The following is a 6,010-nucleotide window of genomic DNA, read 5'->3' on the forward strand; positions in this document are numbered from 1 at the left end:
TCAGTTGATGCCCCAAGGCCACCTGGGAAAAATAGTGTCCTGGGAAACGGATGTCTTTGGCACACACACACACTCCCGCAACAGGCCCAGTTCTGATGGCCTATTTCCAGCCCACATGATTAAAGGGGATATGCCAAAGTATGCCCATCCTGATGTCTTTTGTGGCTGTCCTGATGCTCTATGTGCAATCCAAATACTAGCTTAAAGTAATTTGAGTCATGTGTAGAGTTATGATTCAGATTAATCCCTCTCTCCAGGTTCCAGGAAGTGTGTGTTAACAGTAGGATGTCTAAGAGGCAATGAAGTTACTCTAAACAGTTGGTGCACTGATATTGGAAGAGACTTCCAAGTTGTAGTTGTAGTAACAGAAATTATATTTATATATGTATTATAGTATTTATGTTTTACATAGTTGTATACCGCCTAAAACGCAAGTCTCTGGGCAGTTTACAACAAAGCAATAAAAACAAGTAAAAGGTTAAAACATTACAACAATTTAAAACATTAAAACTATTAAAAATAATCAAACTATGAAGACAGTATCTAATTAAAAGCCTGGGTGAACAAATGCGTCTTAACTGCCTTTTAAAAAGTTTTCAGATAGGGAGGCTCTTATTTCAGCAGGGAGCACATTCCAAAGCCCAGGGGCGGTAACCGAGAAGGCCCGTCCCCGAGTAGCCACCAGACAAGCCAGTGGCAACTGCAACCAAACCTCTCTTGATGATCTCAATGGGCAGTGTGGTTCATAGCTAAGAAGACGTTCTCTTACATTCCCAGGCAGGGCCCAAGCTGTTTAGGGCTTTATAGGTTATAACCAAGACCTTGTAATTTGCCCGGAAACTTATAGGCAACCAGTGTAGATGTTTTAAGATAGGAGTGATATGGTCTCTCCGAGATGACCCAGAGACCAACCTGGCTGCTGCATTCTGGGCTAACTGCAGTTTCTGGACTACATACAAAGGCAGCTTCTCATAGAGTGCATTGCAATAGTCAAGTCTGGAGGTGACCAGCAGATGTACTACTGTTTTGAGGTCCTTTTATATCTAAAATTACCTAGAACAGTGTTTCTCAACCTTTTTGGAGTCAAGGACCGCTAAATTCTTCGTGCAGAGTTTCAAGGACCGCTACATTCTTCATGCGCAGTTTCCCGGACCGGCAGTTAGTAAAGGGGTTTCAAATCTATCTATCTATCTATCTATCTATCTATCTATCTATCTATCTATCAGACTTCTATACTGCCCAAAACTTGCATCTCTGGGCAGTTTAGAATGAAAATAATATAAGCATTAAAATAATTAAATTTGGAATCTTTTGCAAACATGGAATATTAGGGGTTCTCAACCTTGGGTCCCTCAGTTAAACTCCCATAACCCCCAACCACAATGGCATTTGGCCATTATGGCTGGGGATTATGGGAGTAGAAGTCCACCAATGTCTGGATACCCAAGGTTGAGAACCCCTGAATCTAAAAGCCTGGGTGAACAAATTTGTCTCCAGTATGTCTTCAGTATGTGTGGGGTGGGGGTGGAGGTGCTTGTGATTACTCAATGGAGAGGGGATGTTGGGCCATTAGAAAAATTCAAAAGCTACATGGGGGCAATGAAAACAACACACAAGCAAGCTTTTGAATCCCCCAAAATGCTTCATCAGGCTGGATGTCAAGCAAAGCAAAAAGGAGGTGAGGAGAGGAGAGCAGGGCAAGCTCAGTAGAGCCGGAAATCTACAGTTTAACCCTCTCATGATGGAGGTGGAGTTTTAGCAGGAGTTGTGTAGTCGCAGGGCAGGATCCAGACAACGTTAGTCACGACCACCCACTGGAATTAATTTAGTCATCTCTCATTTGTGTCAATGCTGCTTGGTCATGATCACCTGACTTGATCTGGATCCTGCTCTTAGATGTGCACTTTGTGAGGTGGACCTAATGAAACCCGTGCAGCTCCTCCAAAACTCGTTAAATTCGTTACATGGCAGGTGCTGGGAATGGGGTTTTTTTTAATGGTGAAAGAAAATGTGAAGAAGAGCGGTGGAGACCTGGCATTAAAAGAAAGGGGGTGATTCTGAGATGGCGGAGGGTGTGGGGCATTGTAGTGGTAGATGCCTCATTTTCCTCGCTGGGGAGATGAGGCACTGTTCAGGGTGGGTGAGGCAATGGTGCACCGGACTGCACTCGGAAGGTCGCCTGGGTCCAAGAGCTGCCGCCACTGTGCTTGCGCACCAGAGTGTAGCAAGTGTTCCCCATCCTCTCTCACAATGTGCACTTCTGTGCCCCCCTCCCAACTCCCCTGCGGGAGCCAATCACACCAGCCTGCCTTTGGGGCCACGCAGCTCACGTGGTCCCACATGCTGCCCGCGCATACCTGCGAGGTGAGCCAAGGCGGCCCTCCTCCCTCCCTCCTCTGCTTAGCCCTCACCGCGGCATGATCCCGGCCAGAGATTGTCCCCCGCACCCGGCGAGGTCATAAAGGGGACCGCCGTCCTCCACCGGCGGTGCAGACCAGGGGGTTACAGGGGGCAGAGGGACCACAACACCCCACCGATGCAAGAGGGAAACAGCGTTCCCTCTCAAGGTGCCTCGACCACAATAGGCAGCTGGGTTTCAATCTATCAACCTTTGGCTGCAAACAATGAGCATGCAAGAACCAGCAGCCCTTCAAGTGGCAGCCCTTCAGGTGGCATACCTTTTCATGCCCCCACACCGCATACAGTTTGAAGCTGTAAAGATAGGGAATAAAATAGCTGTAGGAAGATCACAGCAGCACGTGGAGGCAAGGGACAAGAAGGTGATACTCTTCCTCTTCCGTACCATGTGCAAAATTGAGGAAGTGAGTGCCTTGATTGCAGTTGTTGGGGGGGGGGTTGACTCTTAGTCAGGGACCGGCGCTCAACCCTTCGGGGACCGGCAGCGGTCCCCGGACCGGTGGTTGAGAAACTCTGACCTAGAAAGCTTGTGGGATCTCCTCTTCTGCTGGTTGTTGGGAAAAGGCTGGAGTAGCATCTGGCACAGGGGCGTAACTATAATAGGGCAAGGGGAGACAGTTGTCTGGGGGCCCACTGCCTTGGGCTCCCCCCCCGAGGCAAGTCACATGACTGACTCCCCCAGCTGCGTACCCGCCCGGGGAAGGAAGCTGTATTCATCCTCCGAAATCGATGTGAGTGTTAAGACCTGGAGCTACCGGAACAGCATGTCTTTCTCTCGTACCATGAAATGACTTGCATCGTCCACAGCGTACAAAACCTTACTTCATGAGCTGAGCTGGCGGGGGTGGGGGTGGGGGGGCATTTTAAAATCTTGTCTGTGGGCCCACTCCAACCTTGCCCCTGATCTGGCAGGGAGGTTTAAGGGTCTGAGATCACAGGGGTGGGCATGGAGGATCTCTGGAGGTATGTTCCAGCCCTGACACACATCCAGACTCTCTTTCTCTCCTCTCCTGCCACTCCCCCCGTGTGTGCAGGAAACAGACAGAAACATTATACAGAAGTAGTGCCTCCCTCTTCAGAATGTGACTGCAGCAGAGGGCAGCCCTGAGCTGGTAAGTTGATGGGACAGGTAGAATATCAGGGAGGGAAGGAGGGCTAGTCATCTGGGAGACCTTGAAGCTGAGTTGGGACTGCTGACAATCTCAGAAATGCCCCATCCTGTCCATTTTCTCTATATGAACTTCAGGCAGGGCTGTTGATGTGGGGGTGGAGAAAACACCAGACCCTGAGGCACCACCCCACATGCCTCCTGCTTGCCCACCACATGGCAAGCATACCCTGGAAACTTCAGCACTGCTCAGCCCCTCTTCCGTCCCTCTCCGTTCGTTCCCAGGTGGATCTTCAATTCCTTTATTGTGGCCCATGACCAGTACTAGCACACTATAGTTTAGTCAAGTTTATTTACAGACAAAGACCAGAATTCCACAATATACATAACATATAATACTCCTCAAACCATGCACCTTAATAGTGAATAAGCTATTATATTAACCAATTACTATATTAATCATTTAATGGTTATCTCATTAATCTATATATATCATTCTCCTGGGTGTGCCCAGGGAAAATGCATCCCAGCAGCCCAGCTGATTGGCTGGCCGGCGGAGGCGCCTGATTGGCTAAGGAGCACCCAGGAGAATTGGCTGGCCAGGTGGCCGCTGAGGCAAGGTGGCGGCTGTGTGCGGCAGCAGTAGTGGGCCAGGCTGCGACCCATGTGGGCAGTAGTGGACCAGGCTGCAACCTGCGGCGGCAGTAGTGGGCCAGGCTGCGGCGGCGGGCCAAGCCGCGGCAGTGGAGGGAGAATTGGCTGGCCGGGCAGCCGCAGGCCCGGCATGGCGGAAGTAGTGGGCCAGGCGGCGGGTCCGGCCCGGCCGCGGAGGCGGTGGCGGGCCTTGCCACAGAGGCAGCACTTGGCCAGGCCGGAGACTGGGGCGGGGGGAGAGAGGCGGCAGATCCGGGCCAGCGCGGAAGCAAGGCGAGGAAGTGGCGGTGGCCCGGCCAGAGACTGGGGTGGTGGTGGGGAGAGAGGTTGCCGGCCCCAAAAAACGCACAGATGCTCTGTGCAGGGGCCAGCTTGTTGTTCAGAATTCGCTGATGGATTTTTGTGGCAACAGAACAAAACTTAGCTACATTATATGTGATGTTAAATAACGGGTCAGACAGTAAATATAAAATAAAAGTTTCATCCCCACCATCACCAGGCAGCTTACTGAACAGTGGAAATATCAAAGGAACCCGCACATCCTGAAACCTACACCACATGACTTGTTTTCGTTATCATTCATTCCACAAGGCAAAAATATTTCATTCTCCGGTGCACAAAGGGAGATGGAGGGGAGGAAGAAAGAAGTGGAGACAGTTAGCTGCTTCCTTTTGGTTGAAATGGATGTGCACGGACCGGTTCGGCGGCCCTTTTATGGACCACCAAACCAGTTTGGAGGTCTGGCATTTGGATGGTGTGGCGGCAGGAGGTGACCTTTTTAAGGAGTAGGGAGGGTGCCCTTACCCACCCCAACTGCCCACTGTGTTTCCCCCGCTGGCACTGTCACCAAAATCGCTGGTGCAGGGCGGCAGCGTACCCCCTCGCTGCTCCAGTCAGCGCTGTACTGGAAGTGGCCAGAGTGCATGCGCATGTCATGCATGCGCACCAGCCACTTCCGGTATGGCGCTGACCGGAGCAGCAAAGAGGCACACTGTTGCCCCACGCCAACTATTTTGGGGCCAGTGTGGGTGGGGGGTAAAGGCACCCTCCCTGCTCCTTAAAAGGCCAAACGCTGTCACCGAGCCATCCGAATGCCAGTTTGTGCACATCCCTAGTTGAAAGACAAACTTTTTGGCTGCTTCTAGTTGCTTTTGCACCTGACATTCTTCTGTTTGTTTTGAGTTAATAGCCAAACATGGCGGTACCTTTCTTATACATGAGGGCATTAACAGTTGACTAATAAGCAAGGGTTGGGGAACCCTCAGGAACATTGTTTTGGGACAGTACTGTAGCGATGTGGGTGGCAGCCCATAGCTAGGCGGCTTCCGCTCCCCACTCTCTTGGCCTCCCCAGCCAACCACCTCCCTGCCTCATCAGTGCCATCAAAGAACTGGTGTGCACGGAGCCAGGGTTGACGGAGCTGCAGTCCCCCTTTCTCTCCAGCCCCCCTCCTCTCTCCCTGTGCTTTCCTCGGAACCAGCAAAGAGCTGACGAATGGGCTAATGATGACATTGCTTGGGAACGCCTGCCAGGTGGTGGTGTCATTAGCCATCATAGATTTTACCAGTGTTGGCAAGGCCAATGGGGGATAGAGGAGGTTGAGCAGGTGCCTCCCTTGGCCCTGGCCCATGAGTGCTGGTTCTTAGTGGGTGCCCACAAGGGAGGGAGGGAGGGAGGTAGCAGCTGCCCTGCCCCACCCGAGGACAGTCCATGATGACTGAACATGGTTGCCCAATGGTAGTCCCACCCCTTAGGCACAGGAGGCTGCAGGAGGAAAGGGAGATCCAGCTCTAAGGGGGAGTGGAAGGCCTGGGCTTGTCATGATCTTCA

This window comes from Hemicordylus capensis, chromosome 2 (genome assembly GCF_027244095.1).
Source record: "Hemicordylus capensis ecotype Gifberg chromosome 2, rHemCap1.1.pri, whole genome shotgun sequence".
NCBI classification, from domain to species: domain Eukaryota; kingdom Metazoa; phylum Chordata; class Lepidosauria; order Squamata; family Cordylidae; genus Hemicordylus; species Hemicordylus capensis.